Source organism: Piliocolobus tephrosceles, chromosome 10 (assembly GCF_002776525.5).
Source record: "Piliocolobus tephrosceles isolate RC106 chromosome 10, ASM277652v3, whole genome shotgun sequence".
In the NCBI taxonomy this organism is placed as follows: Eukaryota; Metazoa; Chordata; class Mammalia; order Primates; family Cercopithecidae; genus Piliocolobus; species Piliocolobus tephrosceles.
The window spans coordinates 27,440,164-27,462,043 of NC_045443.1; the positions used below are offsets into that span (position 1 = coordinate 27,440,164).

General features: G+C 40.3%; 1 pseudogene; it reads left to right on the plus strand.

Moving 5' to 3' along the window:
- The window catches only part of LOC111540655, a 100,368-nt pseudogene that overhangs the window by 60,224 nt on the left and 18,264 nt on the right, over window positions 1–21,880 (plus strand).

The window sequence follows — 21,880 nt, forward strand, 5'->3', positions numbered from 1 at the left end:
TTTTTATTTGCATTTCTCTAATGACCAGTGATGATGAGCTTTGTTTCATATGTTTGTTGGCTGCATAAATGTCTTCTTTTGAGAAGTATCTGTTTATATACTTCACCTACTTTTTGATGGAATTGTTTGTTTTTTTCTTGTAAATTTGTTTAAGTTCCTTGTAGAGTCTGGATATTAGCCCTTTGTCAGATGGGTAGAGTGCAAAAATTTTCTTCCATTCTGTGGGTTGCCTGTATACTCTGATGATAGCAGAAACTATTTAGTTTAATTAGATCACATTTGACGATTTTGGTTTTTGTTGCCATTGCTTTTGGTGTTTTAGTCATAGTCTTTGTCCATGCCTATGTCCTGAATGGTATTGCCTAGGTTTTCTTCTAGGGTTTTTATGGTTTTAGGTCTTATGTTTAAGTCCTTAATCCATCTTGAATTAATTTTTATATAAGGTGTAAGGAAGGGGTCCATTTTCAGTTTTCTGCATATGGCTAACCAGTTTTCCCAACGCCATTTGTTAAATAGGGAATCTTTTCCCCATTGCTTGTTTTTGTCAGGTTTGTCAAGGATCAGATGGTTGTAGATGTGTGGTGTTATTTCTGAGGCCTCTGTTCTGTTCCATTGGTCTATATATTTGTTTTGGTACCAGTACCATGCTGTTTTGGTTAATGGAGCCTTGTAATATAGTTTGAAGTCAAGTAGTGTGATGCCTCCAGCTTTGTTCTTTTTGCTTAGGATTGTCTTGGCTGTACGGGCTCTTTTGTGGTTCCATATGAAATTTAAGATAGCTTTTTTTCTAATTCTGTGAAGAAAGTCAGTGGTAGTTTGATGCGGATATCACTGAATCTATAAATTACTTTGGGCAGTATGGCCATTTTCACGATATTGATTCTTTCTATCCATGAGCATGGAAAGTTTTTCCATTCGTTTGTGTCCTCTCTTATTTCCTTGAGCAGTGGTTTGTAGCTCGCCTTGAAGAGGTCCTTCACAATCCTTGTAAGTTGTATTCCTAGGTATTTAATTCTCTTTTTAGCAATTGTAAATGGGAGTGTGCTCATGATTTGGCTCTCTGTCTATTAATGGTATATAGGAATGCTTGTGATTTTTGCACAATGATTTTGTATCCTGAGACTTTGCTGAAGTTGCTTATCAGCTTAAGAAGATTTTGGGCTGAGACAATGGGGTTTTCTAAATATGCAATCATGTCATCTGCAAACAGAGACAATTTGACTTCCTCTCTTCCTATTTGAATACCCTTTATTTCTTTCTCTTGCCTGATTGCCCTGGCCAGAACTTCCAACACTGTGTTGAGTAGGAGCGGTGTGAGAGGGCATCCTTGTCTTGTGCCAGTTTTCAAAGGGAATGCTTCCAACTTTTGCCCATTCAGTATGATATTGTCTGTGGGTTTGTCATAAATAACTCTTATTATTTTGAGATATGTTCCATGGATACCTAGTTTATTATTTTTAGCATGAAGGGGTGTTGAATTTTATCAAAGGCCTTTTCTGCATCTGTCAGGATAATCATGTGGTTTTTCTCATTGGTTCTGTTTATGTGATGGATTACATTTATTGATTTGCATATGTTAAACTAGCCTTGCATTCCAGGGATGAAGTCCACTTGATCATGGTGGATAAGCCTTTTGATGTGCTTCTGGATTCAGTTTGCCAGTATTTTATTGAGGATTTTTGCACCGATGTTCATCAGGGATATTGGCCTGAAATTTTCTTTTTTTGTCATGTCCCTGCCAGGTTTTGGAATCAGGATGATACTGGCCTCATAAAATGAGTTAGGGAGGATTCCCTCTTTTTCTGTTGTTTGGAATAGTTTCAGAAGGAATGTTACCATCTCTTCTTTGTACCTCTGGTAGAATTCGGCTGTGAATCTGTGTGGTCCTGGGCTTTTTTTTTTTGGTTGGTAGGCTATTAGTTACTGCCTAAATTTCAGAACTTGTTATTGGTCTATTCAGGGATTCAAATTTTTCCTGGTTTAGTCTTGAGGGGGTGTAAGTGTCCAGGAATTTATCCATTTCTTCTAGATTTTCTGGTTTATTTGCCTAGAAGTGTTTATAGTATTCTCTCATGGTAGTTTGTATTTCTTTGGGATCAGTGGTGATATACCCTTTATCATTTTTTATTGTGTCTATTTGATTCTTCTCTTGTTTCTTCTTTATTAGTCTGGCTAGCAGTCTATTTTGTTAATATTTTCAAAAAAGCAGCTCCTGGATTCATTGACTTTTTGAAAGGTTTTTTGTGTCTCTATCTCCTTCAGTTCTGCTCTGATCTTAGTTATTTCTTGTCTTCTGCTAGCTTTTGAATTTGTTTGCTCTTGCTTCTCTAGTTCTTTTAATTGTGTTGTTAGGGTATCAATTTTAGATCTTTCCCATTTTCTTCTGTGGGGATTTAGTGTTATAAATTTCCTTCTAAATACTGCTGTAGCTGTGTTCCAGAGAATCTGGTACATTGTGTCCTTGTTCTCATTGGTTTCAAAGACCTTACTTATTTTTGTCTTAATTTCGTTATTTACCCAATAGTCATTCAGGACCAGGTTGTTCAGTTTCCATGTAATTGTGCAGTTTTGAGTGAGTTTCTTAATCCTGAGTTCTAATTTGATTGCACTGTGGTCTGAGAGACTGTTATGATTTCTGTTCTTTTGCATTTGCTGATGAGTGTTTTACTCACAATTATGTGGTCAATTTTAGAATAAGTGTGATGTGGTGCTGAGAAGAATGTACATTCTATTAATTTGGGTAGAGAGTTCTGTAGATGTCTATTGGGTCCGTTTGGTCCAGAACTGAGTTCAAGTAATGGATATCCTTGTTAGTTTTCTGTCTCATTTATCTGTCTAGTATTGACAGTGGGGTGTTAAAGTCTCCAACTATTGTTGTGTAGGAGTCTAAGTCTCTTTGTAGGTCTCTAAGAACTTGCTTTATGAAACTGGGTGCTCCTGTATTGGGTGCATTTAGGATAATTAGCTATTCTTGTTGCACTGATCCTTTTACCATTATGTAATGGCCTTCTTTTAACTAACTTTGTTAGTTTAAAGTCTGTTTTATCAGAGACTAGGATTGCAACCTCTGCTTTTTTTTTCTTTCCATTTGCTTGGTAAATCTTCCTCCATCCCTTTGTTTTGAGCCTATGTGTGTCTTTGCATGTGACACGAGTCTCCTGGATACAGCACACCAATAGGTGTTGACTCTTTATCCAATTTGCCAGTTTGTGTTTTTTAATTGGGACATTTAGCCCATTTACGTTTAAGGTTAATATTGTTATATGTGAATTTGATCCTGTCATTATGATGCTAACTGGTTATTTGCCCGTTAGTTGATGCAGTTTCTTCATAGTGTCAATGGTCTTTACAATTTGGCATGTTTTTGCAGTGACTGGTAATGGTTTTTCCTTTCCATATTTAGTGCTTCCTTCAGGAGCTCTTGTAAGACAGGCCTGGTGGTGACAAAATCTGCATTTGCTTGTGTGTAAAGGATTTTATTTCTGCTTTGCTTATGAAGCTTAGTTTGACTGGATATAAAATTCTGGGTTGAAAATTCTTTTCTTTAAGAATGTTGAATATTGGCTCCCACTCTCTTCTGGCTTGTAGAGTTTCTGCAGACATACCTGCTATTAGTGTGATGGGCTTCTTTTTGTGGGTAACCCCACGTTTCTCTCTGGTTGCCCTTAACAATTTTTCCTTCATTTCAACCTCGGTGAATCTGATGATTATGTGTCTTGCGGCTGCTCTTCTCAAGGAGTACCTCTGTGGTGTTCTCTGTATTTTCTGAATTTGAATGTTGGCCTGCCTTGCTAGGTTAGGGAAGTTCTCCTGGATAATATCCCGAAGAGTGTTTTCCAACTTGATTCCATCCTCCCCATCACTTTCAGGTACACCAGTCAAACATAGGTTTGGTCTTTTCACATAGCCCCATATTTTTGAAGGCTTTGTTCATTCCTTTGGATTATTTTTTCTCTGATTTTGTCTTCACACTTTATTTCATTAAGTTGGTCTTCAATCTCTGATAGCCTTTGTTCCGCTTTATTGATTCAGTTGTTGATACTTGTGTGTGCTTCACAAAGTTCTTGTGCTGTGTTTTTCAGCTCCATCAGGTCGTTTATGTTCTTCTCTAAACTGATTATTCTAGTTAGCAATTCCTCTAACCTTTTTACAAGGTTCTTAGCTTCCTTGCATTGGGCTAGAACATGCTCTGTTAGCTTGAGGAGTTTGTTATTACCCACCTTCTGAAGGCTCCTTCTGTCAATTTGTCAAACTCATTCTCCATCCTGCTTTGTTCCCCAGCTGGTAAGGTGTTGTGATCCTTTGGAGGAGAAGAGGCATTGTGGCTTTTGGAATTTTCAGTTTTTGTGCTGGTTTTTCCTCATCTTCATGGATTTATCTACCTTTGGTCTTTGATGTTGGTGGTCTTCGGATGGGGTTTTTGTGTGGATATCCTTTTAGTTGATGTTGATGCTATTCCTTTCTGTTTGTTAATTTTCCTTCTAATGGTCTGGCCCCTCTGCTGCAACTCTGCTAGTTTGTTAGAGGTCCACTCCAGACCATGTTTGCCTGGGTATCACCAGTGGAGGCTGTGGAACAGCAAAGATTGCTGCTTGTTCCTTCCTCTGGAAGCTTTGTCCCAGTGGGGGACCTGCCAGATGCCAGCTGGAGCTCTCCTGTATGAGGTGTCTGCCAACTCCTGCTGGGAAGTGTCTCCCAGTCAGGAGGCAGGGGGGTCAGGGACCTACCTGAGGAGGCAGTCTGTCCCTTAGCAGAGCTTGAGCACTGTGCTGGGAGATCCACTGCTCTCTTCAGAGCCAGCAGGCAGGAATGTTTAAGTCTGCTGAAGCTGTGGACATAGCGGCCCCAGCGGCCCCTTCCCCTAGGTGCTCTGTCTCAGGGAGATAGGAGTTTTATGTATAAGCCCCTGACTGGGGCTGCTGCCTTTCTTTCAGAGATGCCCTGCCCAGAGAGGTGGGATCTAAAGAGGTGGTCTGGCTACAGTGACTTTGCTGAGCTGCAGTGGGCTCCACCCATTTCGAACTTTCTGGTGGCCTTATTTACATTGTGAGGGGAAAACTGCCTGCTCATGCCTCACTAATGGTGGACGCCCCTGCCCCTACCAAGCTCAAGCATCCCAGGTCAACTTCAGACTGTGATGCTGGGAGCGAGAATTTCAAGCCAGTGGATCTTAGCTTGCTGGGCTCCATGGGGATGGGATCCACTGAACTAGACCCCTTGGCTCCCTGGCTTCAGCCCTCTTTCCAGAGTAGTGAATGGTTCTATCTTGCTGGTGTTCCAGGCACCCCTGGGGAATGAAAAAACAATTCCTGCAGCTAGGTTGTTGTCTGTTCAAATGGCCACCCAGTTTTGTGCTTGAAATCCAGGGCCCTGGTGGTGTAGGCACCTGTGGAAATCTCCTCGTCTGCTGGTTGTGAAGACCATGGGAAAAGCATAGTATCTGGGCCAGAATGCACCATTCCTCACAGCACAGTCCCTCACAGCTTCCCTTGGCTAGGGGAGGGAGTTCTTCGACCCTTTATGCTTCCCAGGTGACGTGATGCCCCACCCTGCTTTGGCTCACCTGCCATGGGCTGCACCCACTGTTTAACCAGCCCCAGTGAAATGAGCCAGGTACCTCAGTTGGAAATGCAGAAATCACCCACCTTCTGCATTGATCTTGCTGATCTCTACTAAAAATACAAAAATTAGCTTGGCATGGTGGCAGGCACCTGTAATCCCAGCTACTCGGAGGCTGAGGCAGGAGAATTGCTTGAACCCAGGTGACAGAGATTGCAGTGAGCCAAGATCGCACCACTGCACTCTATCCTGGGCAACAAGGGCAAAACTCCATCTCAAAAAAAAAAAAAAAAAAAAAAAGGAGTAGCAGTAAATTATAGTGGTTGAAAGCTTGGGCTCTGGAGTCAAGCTGATAGATAAAAATTCCAAATATTCTACCTGACAGTTACAGAATTTTTATAAGTTTCTTAACATCTCTAAGCCTCAGTCTTATTGTCTAAAAGTATAATACAAATAGGTAATAATAATAGGTTATGTGTGATAGGATTGCTATAAACATTCTAAGTTAATTTATACAAAGCACTTAGAATAGTACCTGGGGTATAACAACGTTTCAATAAAATTTCATCATTATTGTTGTCTATTTCACTAGAATTAATTTTTAGGAGTAGAATTGCTTGGTCAAAAGGTGTGTTTTGTTTTTTTGTTTTGTTTTGTTTTGTTTTGAGACAGAGTCTTGCTGTGTTGCCCAGGATGGAGTGCAGTGGTGGAATCTCAGCTCACTGTAACCTCTACCTCCCAGGTTCAAGCAATTCCCCTGCCTCAGCTTCCCAAGTAGCTAGAATTACATGTGTGCCCCACCATGCCTGACTAATTGTTGTATTTTTAGTTGAGATGGGGTTCCACCATGTTGGCCAGGCTGGTCTTATGACCTCAGGTGATCTGCCTGCCTCGGCCTCCCAAAGTGCTGGGATTACAGGTATGAGCCACCACACCCAGCCAAAGGTGTGTATTTTTGAAGCTCTGATATAAGTTGCTAAATTTAGACTTGGTATTAATATTCATAAATTCATATTCATATCATGATTACAATCAATAATGTTTATGTGGATGGAAATATGTGGATTATTTTTAATACAAGAGACTAAATAGAAATATTCTTAAAAACCTTGCAGTTTGGATTTGGAAATAATGTCAGGAGTCATCTATTCAATCCTGTATCAGTGAGGATAGGCTAGCATATACGATAGTAACAAACAATCCCATAAACTCAGTTATTTAAAGCAACAATGGTTATTTCTCACTCGTACTACATGTTCATTGTAGTGAAGTGGTTGTAGAAGGGTGGGTGTGTGCTCCTTATAAACCATAGACCCTGGTTAACAGGAACTCCATCTAGATAGATGCTTCCACACTTCCTGAGGCAGGAAAATGGCAATAAATGCACTGGCTTTTAAGGCTTCTGCCTGAATGGGACCTATGTTAGTTAGTTCTGCTCATATTTCATTTGTCAAATAAGACATTGGCCAACACCTAACTTCAACAAGGTTAGAGAACTATAATCCTACTCTGTGTTCAGGAGAGAAGAATCAGTGTATTCTTCTCTTCTTCAGGAGAGAAGAATTGGTGTAGCCTTAATGACTGCCACAGAATCACTTGGGTTTTGTTTTATTTTCATTTTTTAAATTTAAATGCTATTTATTTTTTGAAATAGGTAATGTATTCACATGGTTCAAAATTGAAAAGTCACAAAATGTTATACAGTGAAAAACCTATGTTCTTCTATCTTCTTCCTTCCCTGAAGCCAACCAGTGTTAATAATTTTCTTGTGTTCCTTCTAGAGATATTCTATACATATACTTTATTGGCAAAAACTCTCTCTCTTTCTGTCTCTCTCTGTGTGTGTGTGTGTGTGTGTGTGTGTGTGTGTGTGTGTGTGTGTGCTGACTCTTCTCTGTTTGCCCTCAGATCCATTATCCACCCCTTATGGATCTATTCTGTGCCCTAGGGAGCTGACATTTATAAATGCATCTCTCAAGTTCCCTTGCCCTCTCGCTTATAGTTGGTTTGGCCAATGGGAGACATCAATAGGAGATTGAAGAGCAGGAGAGGAGAATGTTTGGGCTACCCCTCCAACTCCTTCTGCTTTAGAGCTACAGTTGGGGCAGTGACTAAGTCTCTCTTTAAACACAGCTCTTGCTGGGTAGCCCTTCCTCTGGGTCTTCATCTCTCACAGATCTCTGATAACACTGTTCCTCTTGTTGTACCATAAGCCATGTGAATGAAAATGGCTCCCTGCCATTGCTAGGTAGTCCCTGGAGGACTTACCCTCTCTTTCTCTCTTATTAAAACAGCTTGATGGAGACATAATTCACATGTCATACAACTTACCCACTTAAAGTATACAGTTTAATATCTGAATATCTTCTCATATATTCACAGACGTGTCAGCATCTCTTTGTGTTTCCTTAACCCAGTTTACACCTTTGTAAATAGTCCCTTCATTGAGTTTTCCTTCTGTTTCTTAAGGAAACAGAAAGCATACCGAGTGCTTTCTGTTTTCTGTTGGGACCCTGTTCCAAGAGGGCAGCAACCATTCTGCATTGTAGATGCTAAATGAATATTTGTTTCTTAAATAAATAAATGCATTGAATTTGTTAATTTGAACTCAAATTAATTATACACACAGTGGTATGCTGGCTCTGGCTCATACCAACTCAGGAGAGCCAATTGTTTAATTTATAGGAATTTTGTGAGCTGGTTATTAAACACAGCCATTATTTTAAAATAAATTAACTTACTTTATTACTTTAATAAGTTAAATAAGTTATAAAAAGCTAATAACTACTAAAAATCACTTCCAAATCATTTTACATTTCACTATTATCTGTGCTCTTGAGATTATTTGCATCTGCTGTATCCATATGGTAGAAATGCTATATAATGATGCACATAGAGGTATGTGTGTCTCTCCCCAACTCTGCATTCCATGGTGACATGTTGATATCTTGAGAAAGATCATTTTGGGAATATTTCCACCACAGAAATCAACAAATGATACAAATCAGGACTTAACTTTTTGTTTTGTTGATAATCTATTTTTTGTTTGGTTGATTATTGATTTTTTGTTGATTATCTAGACTTAAGAAAATGATGATAAAAATGTTAATAATACAAATTAAACTTCAAAGTTTATCATTGTGAATAATAGAACAAAAAATTGAGGAGATATCCTTCCAGTATTTGAAATTAATATCTGATTCAGCAAAGAGATCATGCATATCATTGCTGTATCAGTGAAGCTCCAAAGTATGTGGTTCACTTTCATCCTTTTTGTCTACCAACATTTATGAATCTACACTTGTGGGGCTGGTTGTTGAATATTTACCAGCATAGTACTGTATATAAACAGCCACACACATCCACCCACACACATCCCCACACACAGAGTTTAGATATCATTCTGTATTACCCATAGAGCTTTCTCAATCTTTTTTAGGTTTGCATTTAGGTACCTTATGAATGGATATTTAGACTGAAATCTTTTCCTGTTACAAAATAATGCTACAGTGAATCACTTATGAGTCATCTGTGAGTGCATTTGTAATGTCAATAGCTATTGCTAAATTGCTGTCTATGAAAAGTTTTACCAATTGATTGACACTCCTACAAGCAATATATGATATCTGTTTTCCCTCACCCTCAGATGGATTATTGTTAAAAATACGTCTAAGATTTTTAGTGGAATTTGTTAGCAGAAGGCATTAATTTTTGCATTTAATAGTTATTGCAATTCTCTTTTAAATGATAGCCTCTAAGTAATTTGAGAGACAGTAACATTTACTCTTGGAGACACAAATGTAGGAAGCCACCTTTCTCAGGAGCAGACTGATCATGCCACAATAATAATAACTGGCAGCTGTAAAGAAATATTTGCAAGTAGCCTATCTTGGAAGTAGAAAGGCACAGCACTGTTTTCAAGACTTCTGCTAAGAACAGGATAGGTTAATAAGTCATTAATGTTTTGGCTCATTCTCTTCAAAAGCAATATGGAGGCATTTTTCTGGTAGACACTGGAAAAAAAGAGAAGGAGAAATATCAGCTTACAAAGGAAATATCTGTGTAAATACAATAATTGCATGGCAGTGCTTGATAATTCTGTACTCAAGCCCCCTGGGCTCCATGTTATAGAGCTCCTCTGGGAAGGCAGAGGGAAGAGCCAGAAAAAGGAGACTTATTTCTGCTACGATGCAGCCAGACCCTCTGTGAAGGACCAAATAACTTTGAGCACAGCTTCCACTTATCCGCATGTAGCTACCAACCAAAGTTTGAGCAGAAAACTGTGCATTCATATAATTTGACTTGCTTTGCATTTCTCCCTTTCCCTTTTCGTTTTACACTTCGAAAAGAGATAAAAGTCTTCTGTAGATAAAACTGACAAAGCATCAGTCCTTAAGGATTTAAGAATCTTAAGACGGCTGAAAAAAATGCATAAGCAAAGAGTAAGACCTGCCTGGCCACATTTCCTTAGCCACATTGCTTATGGATTGTCAGACTTTGACTCATAGCTCACAGCTTAGTAGCTCTGTGATACTAGGGAGTTACTTGACCTTCAGTTGCCTCATCTATAAAATGGGAATAATAATAGTTCCAACCTCATGGGATTATTGTGGGGAAATGAGATAATCCATATAAGGTATTGAGCCAGTGCTTAACATATACATGCTATTGCTTAATGTATGCTATCAATTATTTCAATAGAAATATATATTATAAGTTGTATGCACCCTTATTAAACAGTAGAGATTTCATCATTCACAATAGATTTTTTTTCTGTTGCCTTTATGATGTCCTGAGTTTTAAAAAACCCCACTAAATACTCCAGTACAGAGATCACTGGTGAAGTAGTTCTTGGCTAAATAGAGTGACTGAAAGGAGAAAAACAGTGCACTTCACAACCACTAGAATAAGGCTTTTTTTTCTGTCTGGCTTAGTTACATGATACAATTGAGTCTATCCAGGCTTAGTTTTAAGTAACCATTTATTTTGCTGAACAAAATTAGAGCTTGTGTGCACATATTATAACATATATCCAGGCCCTATTTAATCTTCTAGGAGAAGAAATGTCCTAAATGATACACTGGTGTCGTGGAAGAGCTTATCCAACTTAATTAAGTAGACCCTTTATTCGCATATAGTAGGTTAGACATTCTGATTCTTTCTGATGATTCTGCGTTGAAATTTAGCTGACCATGGAGTTGATTATACATAGCATGGAACACCTTTCTTTTGCCCACAGTTTAATTATGTATAGACAGTAGAAAAGAGCTTTGGTATGAAAGCCTAAATACAGCTAAGATACGATGAACTGATGACAGATATTCTCTTTGTCTCTCTCTCTCTCTCTGTCTCTCTCTCTCTCTCTCTTGTTTTAAGTAGCAGTGCAACTGCACCTGATTAGAAGACTGATCTTTGAAAAATAAGTTCAATTCAAATCAAGAAATGTTTCTTGAGGACACAATTATCTTCAAGGTACTGTGATGAGTAGCATGAATAATAATAAGACAAAAAAGGTAATGTCACTTCTCTCAGGAAATCACCATTTAAGGGAACAAACAAATAAGCCCAGACCAGACAGTAATAAAATGTGGGAAATGCTACACTAGTAAAAAAAAAAAATCATATGGGAACCGTGACGAAGGCACTAATTCCATCAGGGGAGCAGGGAGGAAGGTGCTAAGGGAATTTTTGCAGAAGTGACATTGGAATTGGATCTTGGAGGATTTCCAAGATTTTTGTAGAAAACAGAAAGGAGAGAGATAAATAAACAGCGTGAGCAGGAGCAGAGAACCTCAGTGGTCAGGATGAAGTTCAAAAGATTTGCTAAGACCCAGTTATAAAGCATTTAATGGTCTTCTAAGATTGCCTGAGCTTTATTGTGAAAATAATGGAGAAAATTGAAAGTTCTTAGTTGGGGCAGGTTCAGTGACCTGAACAGCTTAAGTTAGGGGGAAGGTGCCTAAGAGTGGGGACACAGGATGATGTGCTGGCAGGGAGAGCCTGTGAACAAGGAAAAGGTCTTGAATTGTAACTCTGGAGAACATCTCGTGGTGGGTTGTGGAAGAGAGACATATGAAGAGGCTCCTAAGAACTGACTTTTGAAATTAAAGGAATCCTGAGACAAGCATGAGAAAGCAAAGAAAAAGGGTGATAAGGAAAAGGAATCGATCAGCAGTGTCAACCATCGTACACAGATCCAGAGGAAAACAAAAAAGAAAGCTATCGGGTTGAACAACTAGACCATTTTCAGTGGTTCCTTTGAGACCACTTTCAATAGAATGAGTAAGGTAGAAACCAAATACCATGTCAGACAAGGAAAAATAATACTTACAATGCACAGGAAATTTAAAGATAGGCAGGAGTTGATGTTGCGTCTCTTAAGGAGGGTAGTATTTAAGAGCAACCAATGGAAATTATGAGAAATAGGAGCTAAAAAGGTCTAATCCCCAAAACCAGACAGACAAGAAACATTTGCAGAATGATGTCATCCTGCCTCCTTGGGTGATATCACTTTGTTCCTCAGATGTTTAACCCAGCCTGCATGAGTCAACATCTATATTTGGGCAGAAGGAGAACTACCTTTTGTGCTATGTGCCAGTTCAGAAGTCTGTTTTTGCTAGTCTGGTTTAGCTCTGCCAAATTATTTTAGGCTTATGACTGCATCAATAGCCCATGGAAATTAATCTGTTTAATATCACATAGCTCTAATTCCAGCACACTTACTTCTATTCAATGTAATCTTAATTGGTTTTTTTTTTCTCCTTTGCATTTGGAAGACACAAAGTTTATATTTACAAGTACATTCATAGCAGATTTTAAAAGGCAAAAGTGGAAATGTCAGAAAAACCATATATAGAATCCAAGAGTTTATATAGATAACTGAACATTAACTAGAATAATAGTAATAACTTCTTTGAATTAAGTGCCTAGTGTTTGCCAGACAATTTTCATTGAATATCTGTGGTTCTACAGCCCTAAAATGTAGCTATGATTTCCAGCCAGAAAAGATTGAGTAACTTGATTACATTCACTCAGTCAGCAAATGGAAGAGCAGGGATTCAAAGGTAGACCTGACCCCAAAGCCCGTGGTCTTTCACCACTCTGTGCCCTCTTCAAAATATCACGGTGCCTATTAATGCAAAAGAAAAGTGAACTGGCTGGGTGCTCACACCCACAACCCAACACTTTGGGAGGCCAACGTGGGCAGAGCACTTGAGATCAGAAGTTCAAAACTGGCCTGGCCAATATGGTGAAACCCTGTCTCTACTAAAAATACAAAAAAAAATTTAGCCGGGCGTGGTAATCCCAGCTACTCAGGAGGCTGAAGCAGGAAAATCACTTGAACCTGGGAGGCAGAGGTTGCAGTGAGCTGAGATCTCACCACTACACTCTAGCCTGAGAGACAGAGTGAGACTGTCTCAAAAAAAATAAAATAAAATAAAAATAAAAATAAATAAATAAATAAAAGGGAGCCAAGTCATATCAGTTATGTTTACGAGTGATGACCAAGGGCACTCAGTGGTAGAAGCTCTTTTTAGATGTAAATTACTTATCTAAATTTTATTGGGAAGTAAATATTTCAAAATGCATGTGGTTGACCAGACTCAATAGTAAATGACTCTGTATTTCTAATGGGATATCAGAGGAGAAGGCAAAAAAAGGAAAGAAGATAGGAGCATTACACAACAGAAACAATGTCTGAAGGAAAATTCAAAATTTAAGAAGAGCTGGAGATGGGTTCTTATAAGATCGCATTAGATCATAATTTTTCTGGAATTTTGAACTATAGTGATTCTAAGAAAAAGAAATCAGTTCACAACAAAAGAATCTCCCTAAGATTATTTCCCATCCCCACAAGCATTGAAAAATGCTTTTTGCATATTACATAGAGAAGTTCTGCTTGTTTTTCTCAACCCCTCCTTGTCAGACCAGGCTGGGATGGGAAGGGTGGCTTACCTTTATAGACCTCCTGCCAGAGAGCCTTCGCTTGGCACAGAATCTAAAGTAGTCTTCCAGACAATCTCTAGCATATCACTGAGTTATATTTTCTTCATAGCAGTATCTGATATTATTTTGTTTACTCATTTTTTCATTGACTGGATTACTCCCACTAAATTACACTCCATGAGAACAGACTTTATCTTTTTGATTCATGGCTAAACCTGAAGCACTCAGAACGATACCTAAAACTATGCCTCAAAAAAAAATGTACTGACTGTCTGAATGAATGAATGAGTTAATATTCCCAAGGACACAGTAATGTCCCAACTTAAAGTGGAGTCCCCAACTTAAAGTGGAGATCTTCACCCAAGAAATAAGTTTTGTATCTCTCCCTGAAGGAAGAGACAGTTATGAGGGTGTGGAGTGTTTGTTTACGTTCGTGGGCTATAGAAGGAAAGCTCAGAAAGATGGTATGGTAAAAAGAAACATGTATTTGGTCTTTGTTCTAGTTCTATTTTTTGTTGTTGTTGTTGTTTGTTTTTTGTTCAGAGACAGGTGCCCTCCAGGCTGGAATGCAGTGGTGTCACTACAGCTCACTGCAGCTTAAGCTTCCCCAGGCTCAGGTGATCCTCCCAGCTCACACTCCTGAGTAGCGGGAACCACAGGCATGGACCACCATGTCTGGCTAATTTTTACATGTTTTGTAGAGACGGGGTTTCGCTATGTGGCCCAGGCTAGTCTTGAAATTCTGGTCCACCCACCTTGGCCTCCCAAAGTGCTAGGATAACAGGCGTGAGCCATCATGCCTTGCCAGTTCCCAGTTCTTGATATAGCTTCCAAAATTCCCGGAATTTCCTGAGCAATAGGGATGATAAAAAGCATCTTTTGTTACTCATTACAAGTGCTTTTCAACCATACCTAAATTTATACTAATAAGGTGGTTTCTGGTGGGCCTCTAGATAGCTTCAAGATAGGGGCTGGTTGCCAGAGGAGCCAATCATGTGATAAGAGGGCTGGAGTTTTCAGCCTTCCCACTACCCCTAACCTCCAATGAGGGGAAAGGGGCTGGAGATTGAGTTCATTCACTAATCACCAATGATTTAATCAATCATGCCTACGTAATGAAGTCTCCATAAAAAAAAAATCTAAACAGGCCGGGTGCGGTGGCTCAAGCCTGTAATCCCAGCACCTTGAGAGGCCAAGGCGGGCGGATCAGGAGGTGAAGAGATAGAGACCATCCTGGCCAACCAACGTGGTGAAACCCTGTCTCTACTAAAAATAAAAAAATTAGCAGGGCGTAGTGGCGCACGCCTGTAGTCCCAGCTACTGGGAAAGTCGAGGCAGGAGAATCGCTTGAACCCTGGAGCCGGAGGTTGCAGTGAGCCGAGAGCGTGCCACTGCACTCCAGTCTGGGCGACAGAGCAAGACTCCATCTCAAAACAAAAACAAAAAAAAATCCCTAGACAATGGGATTTGGAGAGCTTCTGGGTTGGTGAACACATCGAAGTGCTGGTAGGAGGGTGGGGACCCAAAGAGGGCTTAGAAACTCCTCCCCCATCCCCAGCCCACCGTACATTGCCCTATGTATCTCTTCCATTCGGCTGTTCCTGAGTTGTATCCTTTGTAAGAAATTGGGAATAGTAAGTAAAGGACTGTCTTGACGTCTGTGAATCTGAGGAGAGGGTTGAAGGAATCCCCCTACTTTATAACCAGTTGCTCAGGAGTATGGATGGCCCAAACTGGCAATTGGTGTCTGAAGTGGAAGCAGTCTTGTAGGACCAAGCCCTTAAGTGGTGGGGTCTGCACTCACTCTGGGTAGATGCTGTCAGAATTGAACTGAATTGTAGAACACCTAGTTGGTATTCGAAGAGTTAGAGAATGGTTGGTGTGAGTGAAAACCCCATGTTCGGTGTCAGAAGTATTGTGAATAAAAACAGCTCAGAGATGGCTTACAACAAACACATGAGTACAGCTGATTCTGAAGAATCTCCTTCTTTCTAGGAGTGAGGAGTAGTCCCACAGACATATGTCCAAATTTATCCTATCTTGGATTTAAGGCAAAAGCATGCTTAGTTCAAAGTCTTATTGTTCCTAAAATAGAAGGCATGTGAACATTGTGTAATGCTGTACTAAATATTCGCAGGTAATTAAAATGAATTATTCATATTCAGACCTAATGCGATGTTGAATGTATTATTGTCCAGTACTTTTTTTTGGGGGGGTGTCAGAATTTTCAAAACAATTCTGGACGGGGGAATGTTTTATGCTACTAAGGTCTTACAGCATGAAATATCCTCTCTTAGAGCTGTATATCTTGGAATGATTCCAAAAGACAGAAATAATATGGTTGGCACCCTTGGCTTTGGTATGGATGAATCCATTAGGCAGATAACCTTTCTTTTTTTTTTTTTTAAGAGTCAGGGTCTCGCTCTGTTGTATAGGGTAAAATGCAGTCGCTCAATCATAGCTCACTACAGACTTGAACTCCTGGGCTCAAGCAATCCTCCTGATTCAGCCTCCCAAGTAGCTGGGACTACAGGCACACACCCCCATGCCCAGCTAATTTTTAAAATTTTTTGTGGAGACAAAGGCTTGCTATGTGACCCAGGCTGGTCTCAAACTCCTGGCTTGGTCTCCCAAAGTTCTGGAATTACAGGTGTCAGCCACTGCACCTGGCTAGATTACCTTTTATTAAAAGTCTATTTATTGAGTTAGAAAACACAGCCAACCTCCACCTGACCTGAATCAGATAGAGTAGTCAGAGGCACATGGCCTATCATATGCCTTTATACTTCTCTCTAATAAATACCTGCTTATTGCACCAAACAGCAACCTGGTATGTTTTTGGACAAGTCTTTGAAAAAAGTATGTCTTCCTAGTTAAAAATGGTTATTGTACTGCTGAAAACTGGGAAACCACACACATAAAATATATGTATATATGTGTATTTTCCCACAGCATTTTCTAATGAGAAATCATCTTAACTAATCACCCAGACATATTATCAAAAATTGAAGAAGGAAATATGGAAGTATGAAGAAGCTAAGTGGAAGAAAGCAATACGATGAACAAAGAAAGAAAAGTCACAAAGATCTCTGATTTTAGCCAACAGAAATACACTATTTGTGTATTCCTCCCTGGAAGAGGGAGGACCCACTTTTTTTTTTTCTTTTTTTTTTTTTTTTTATTATACTTTATGTTCTAGGGTACATGCACACTACGTGCAGGTTTGTTACATAGGTATACAAGTGCCATGTTGATGTGCTGCACCCATTAACTCGTCATTTACATTAGGTATATCTCCTAAAGCTATCCCTCTCCCCTGCCCCCACCCCACAACAGGCCCTAGTGTGAGATGTTCCCCTTCCTGTGTCCAAGTGTTCTCATTGTTCAATTCCCACCTATGAGTGAGAACATGCAGTGTTTGGTTTTCTGTTCTTGAGATAGTTTGCTGAGAATGATGGTTTCCAGCTGCATCCATGTTCCTGCAAAGGACATGAACTCATCCTTTTTTATGGCTGCGTAGTATTCCATGGTGTATATGTGCCACATTTTCTTAATCCAGTCTGTCATTGATGGACATTTGGGTTGGTTCCAAGTCTTTGCTATTGTGAATAGTGCCACAATAAACATATGTGTGCATGTGTCTTTATAGCAGCATGATTTATAATCCTTTGGGTATATGCCCAGTAATGGGATGGCTAGGTCAATTGGTATTTCTAGTTCTAGATCCTTGAGGAATCGCCACACTGTCTTCCACAATGGTTGAACTACTTTACAGTCCCACTAACAGTGTAAAAGTGTTCCTATTTCTCCACATCCTCTCCAGCACCTGTTGTTTCCTGACTTTTTAATGATTGCCATTCTAACTGGTATGAGATGGTATCTCATTGTGGTTTTGATTGCATTTCTCTGATGGTCAGTGATGATGAGCACTTTTTCATGTGTCTGTGGGCTGCATAAATGTCTTCTTTTGAGAAGTGTCTGTTCATATCCTTTGCCCACTTTTTGATGGGGTTGTTTGTTTTTTTCTTATAAATTTGTTTGAGTTCTTTGTAGGTTCTGGATATTAGCCCTTTGTCAGATGAGTAGATTGCAAAAATTTTCTCCCATTCTGTAGGTTGCGTGTTCACTCTGATGGTAGTTTCTTTTGCTGTGCAGAAGCTCTTTAGTTTAATTAGATCCCATTTGTCAATTTTGGCTTTTGTTGCCATTGCTTTTGGTGTTTTAGACATGAAGTCCTTGCCCATGCCTATGTCCTGAATGGTATTGCCTAGGTTTTCTTCTAGGATTTTTATAGTTTTAGGTCTAACATTTAAGTCTCTAATCCATCTGAATTAATTTTCATATAAGGTGTAAGGAAGGGATTCAGTTTCAGCTTTCTACATATGGCTAGCCAGTTTATTAGCCATGCTAATAGTTCTATATGCATGTGGTTCTACTATCGGTGATTTGGATTTTTTTATTGTACACCTTTCTACTTTCTTATGTTTTCTACAGTGACATACATTGTAATTTTTTTTAATCCCTGCAGGTGCTACTGTGTTTCCGTCAGTCTGTGTTGCCCCAGAACCATCTCTATTCTAAGTCAAGGCATGGAAGAAGCCCTTCCCCTAACTCTGCTAAGCTTTGTCATGCAATCTCATGATGTCTCCGTAAGGCATCTGAATTGAGCCTTGAAGCGTGAGTAGGAGTTCATCAGGTGAGGGGAAAATGTAACACATACATTTTGCTAGAGTCTACCTCTCTCCCAGATTGACTTCCTTTTCATAGCTTTATGAAATGAGTTATACCAATTGATGCTGGGGTTGCCTGCCTGCACCTCTAATCTTGGTTGGGGCTGGAAACTCTCTGCTATTGTAGCAGCAGCCTCATATCACTGCCTCTGTCACCACCAACCACAGCTGCAGCAGGAGTATGACCTGGACACTGTAAAGGAAATGCTCATGTGACCACCACTGTGAGAACCTTAGCATTTGAGATGGCCCTTGTGGCACTGCAGACCACGGGCTCTTGCACTGTATTTATAATCACTAAAAACAAGTTAATAATAGAAATGGCATTGTACCTGGAGTCCGATTCATAAATCTCACTGACTATAGGCCAAAAACCATTAAGTTGTGACTCAATGTCACTCAAACCAAGAGTATCTGAAACTAAGGGCTCCAGAGCTCTGAAACGCTAGAATGTCTTTCTGTGAATAATGCTTTCCTTGGGAGCAAATCAAGAAATACTCCCAGTGTGTTGGCAAGTAGTCTTTCCAGAGGCCAGCATTAGGAAATTCAGACTGTCCTGTTTAAAAATGATAGTGCATTGGTATTTCAATTCCTTACACAATGGTTGATTAAAACTAATTAATACAGCATATGTTTGCAGTTTTACCCCAGAGGCCATGACAAATCAGGTACAGTGGTAACTTCTCCTTGCTAATGTTGACATTTCCCACTGCTGTGGGTGGAGTGCTCATGGACCTGAGTATCTGTGATAAATGACACGAATTTCCTTAGAGAAAAGCCACGCCCTACATCTGATTCTTCTCTTTAATCCTGTAAATTTGGGTAGAATTTTTTTCAGAGCTTTTATTTTTAGGGCTTATTTAAAAATCTAGAATGAGAAAATGTTTGTCTCACCTCTGAGATGTGTATGTGTGGGGGTGGATATGTGTATGTGTTTCCTACTTCTGAGTCACGCTGTCCAGGAGAAAACAAGGGACAAACCTTAAGGGGGGGCCCATTATGTATAAAACACTGTGCTGTGTGCTGAGCCAAGGTGCCACTGCTTCACCAGCAAAGCACCTGGGTCCCCATCTCACCAAGTGGATGCATGGTCTCATCAGTCCTGCACCTTGAAGAAAGCCTGGTCAGACCAGCAGAGGCTCCTTCCACTCAACAATCCTTTAAATAGTGGTCCTGACCTTTCCAGAAGCCCAGGCTTCTGTGGGATGTGTTAGAAATTGCAGCCATCCTCAGCTCGACAGCTTGAGGCTACTTCTTAGCCTTTTCTCGGACCATCCTCTCCTTGAATATGTCCAGGGGCTTTCATCACCACACTAGTTCTAGCTCTCCCTGACATCCTCATCCAGTAGCTGCCATGCCTGCCACCCCACTCCATTCATATTATTAATAGTTTCTGATTGCGGCTGTAATAAATTATCACAAACTTGGCAACTTAAAGTCACACAAATTTATTCTTTTGTAATTCCAAAAGCCAGAAGTCTACAATTGGTTTCCCTGGGTAAAGTCAAGGTGTTGGCAGGGTGCTTCCTTATGGAGACTCTAGGGGAATATGTTTCCCTGCCTTTTCCAACTTCTAGAGCTGTTTTCCTTGCACTTTTTGGCTTATGATCCTTTCCTCTGTCTTCAAAAGCAGCAATGTAGCATTATCTTAAAATCTCAGTCTCTCTCTACTTCCATCTTCACATCACCTTCCCTCTTAGAAGAACCCTTGTGATTACATCAGGCCCACTTTGCTAATCCAGGATAATCTCCGCATTTCAAGATCCCCAACATTTTTGGAACTACATTTGCAAAATCCCTTTTGCCATAAATGTAACAGTGACAGGTTACAGAGTTTAGGATATGGATGTCTGAATGTCCATAGTGAGGCTGGGAGCCACTATTTATTGTAACAAGGCATTTGATGCTGGCCAGCTACTGTTGCCTTAAGGCACCTAAATTAATCATGCCAGTGTTCCTGCAGAGGGCTCTGACGTATGTTAACACATATGTGAGGTGTGATTTTTATCCTAGAGGAATAGTACATGAGAGCTGGAAGCAGAACATTTTTGCAGTCTCTAGAGTCAGACTATCTGGATTTCAATTCTAGTCCCTGTCTCTTAACCACTTAAAAGCTATGTGGCTGGACATGGTGACTCAAGCCTGTAATCCCAGCACTTTGGGAGGCCGAGGTGGTGGATCACCTGAGATCAGGAGTTCGAGACCAGCCTGCCAAAATAGCGAAACCCCGTCTCTACTAAAAATGAGCCGGGAGTTGTGGCATGCCTGTAGTCCTCGCTACTCGGGAGACTGAGTCAGGAGAATCACTTGCACCTGGGAGGCAGAGGTTGCAGTGAGTTGAGATCATGCCACTACACTCCAGCCTGGGTGACAGAGCAAGACTCCGTCTCAAAAATAAAAATAAATAAATAAATAAAGACAAGCTATGTGACCCAGGGAAAGTTATTTGTTCTCACTAAATCTGTTTCCTCATCTATAAACTGACATCTGTCTCCCAGCATATTGTAAAGATAAAATGAGGCAGTGCTTATAAAGCAATTAGTACGGTATACAATATATAGAAAAATATTCAATGATGATTAGCTTTTATTACTATGAATAGTCTGTTTTCCTTAATAGATAAAAGCAGAAGGTTCAGAAATATTAAGTGATTGATCTTTGCCTCATCCCCCAACCCTCAGCCTCAGAAGCTATAAGTAGAGCAAAATCCCAAGTGAGACACTGGAGCTATTGGACCCAGCTGAGAAACCCCTTTCGCCCACCTCCCCAAATGCAGCTTCACACCACTCCAGAAGGGTCTCTGAGCCATGCAACTTCCTTGCTCCTTCAGTCCTCCAGAAGGGAGCCAATGCCTTAACATCCATAGTACTTGCCATTACCCATAGGTCCTTGTCAGTGTCCTACAATGCTCCCCATACAGACCCTCAAACTCATCTTGGCAAATGCTTGCTGCAGGCATTATTTTGATGAATGGTCTACTGCTGTAAATCTCATTGCTACTGCCTACTGGGTTTGGACATCTAATTTATGTTTCAGAATTAACATGTCCAAGACCAAACTTTTGAATACCCCCAGCCCAACAGCTCCTTCCTGGATGATTCTCATCTCAACGAATGGTGTCACCATGCTTGCCAGCTGTTGCTCAGGACAAATACTGACACCACCCAGCCTCAAGCACCATCATCTGGCATCTGGAGTATTGCTACCTAAAAACTGTTTCTACTTTCTTTCTCTTACAATGCCTCTATAATATGAATTAAATAATGTCACTTCACCATTTAACCCTCTCCCATGGCTTACCATGACTCTTAATAAAAATCCAAAGTCCTTATCATGGCCTACAAGTCCCTGCAAGATGTGGCCCCTGCCTACTACTCTGTTTTTTTTTTTTTTTTTTTTTGAGACGGAGTCTTGCTCTGTCGCCCAGGCTAGAGTGCAGTGGCTGGATCTCAGCTCACCGCAACCTCTGCCTCCTGGGTTCACGCCATTCTCCTGCCTCAGCCTCCCGAGTGGCTGGGACCACAGGCGCCCACCACCTCGCCCGGCTAATTTTTTGTATTTTTAGTAGAGACGGGGTTTCACCATGTTAGCCAGGAGGGTCTCGATCTCCTGACCTCGTGATCCGCCCGTCTCGGCCTCCCAAA